This window comes from Palaemon carinicauda, chromosome 7 (genome assembly GCF_036898095.1).
Source record: "Palaemon carinicauda isolate YSFRI2023 chromosome 7, ASM3689809v2, whole genome shotgun sequence".
NCBI lineage: Eukaryota > Metazoa > Arthropoda > Malacostraca > Decapoda > Palaemonidae > Palaemon > Palaemon carinicauda.
In genome coordinates, this window is record NC_090731.1 from 175,410,016 (window position 1) to 175,411,744 (window position 1,729).

The window sequence follows — 1,729 nt, forward strand, 5'->3', positions numbered from 1 at the left end:
CAATCGTCAAAGTCTCGTATGCTAATTACTTCCTGGACGACTTTTTTTCCTCTCTATATATTTTTCACTGAATCACACATATCCTAATAAACACGACAAAGGCTGACGTTATAAAACGCCACAGACGACCGAAACACAATAGTATTCCCAAAACTCTTTCCCTGAACTCCAAGGATGGTGAAGTGTAGGGAAATGGCGACTCTTGGGAGACTGAATGTAAACAATAGGTACTTACTTCCTCGTTTGACAATTATTACGTTTGGTTCTTTAATGAACTGGATGGATTTGTGAATTTGGGCTTTTAAAGGCTGGCTATAAGACCTCAGAAGCCTGTAGTACCTATGAGTATTATTATTATTATTATTATTATTATTATTATTATTATTATTATTATTAGCTATGCTACAACCCTAGTTGGAAAAGCAGGATGCTTCAAGCACAAGGGCTCCAACAGTGAAATATAGCCGAGTGAGGAAGAAACCATTATTATTATTATTATTATTATTATTATTATTAGATATGCTACAACACTAGTTGGAAAAACAGGATGCTATATGCACAAGGGCTCTAACAGGGAAAAATAGCCCAGTGAGGAAGAACTATTATTATTATTATTATTACTATTATTGTTGTTGTTGTTGTTATTATTACTGGCTATGCTACAAACCTAGTTTGAAAAGTAGGAAGCTATAAGCACAAGGGCTCTAACAAAGAAAATTAGCCCAAAGATGAAAGGAAATAACGTGTTTTTTTTTCATTTGAATGGGGGTAAGCACAGTTGCTTTCTTTTTGAAGGACCATAGTCCCGATCGGCTGCCCTGTAACACCCATTTGCTTTTAAGCAAACCTATACGTTGATTACATACAAATGAAGAAATGTGAAAAAGATCAGTAGTTGCATAATATAGAGAATGGTTTTCTCCTTTCACTTTAGAGTTATTTCTCTGCTGTGATATTTCCGTTTCCCGAGGTTTGTCAAAGGCTCTCCTACTACTACTATTATTATTGTAGTAGTAGTAGTAGTAGTAGTAGTAGTAGCTGTTGTTGTTGTTGTACTGTATTTCGCAAGTTATAACACTAGTTGGAAGAATAAAATGCTACTGTATCAGAGTTTCATATAATCAATAATGTAGTATAATGTCCCTTTTTTGGTCGCTTATATTGCATTTTTTTCTTTTTTTTCATTTGAATCATATTTTTGGTTTCTTGTAAGTGAGGTGAACGCCTTGCCTATAGCAAGACACGGGCTCTTGCACTAAGGCAGAGAGAGAGGGAAGCACCCGACTACGGCAACAAACGGGAAAGTAAATGAAAAAAACTATACAAGACAAAAATCATATATATTATGATAAACAACAATGAGAAATCGATAAGTGATCAATAATGAAGTGACACTTAGGTCAACCAGCTCAGTAGAAAAGACTGTTCCTTTCTCACTCATCCTTCCATCAGAATGGGGTAGACATCAATAACAAAGATTAAAAAATAAAATCTTACTTCAACCAAGAATTATATTCTGTACCTTAAATTTAAACTGGTATTACTCTTATCAATGGATCTTAAAATGCGACCCCCCCCCCCGCCCCACAACCTCGTCACTCTAAAAAAAATTGAGTAAAATCATCCTGACAAGCAAATGTTCCATACCACACGCAGAGTAATGACGTCATACATCATATCTCAACCGCACTCACTAACTCACACACCAAGATTGCCCTGAGCATATCAC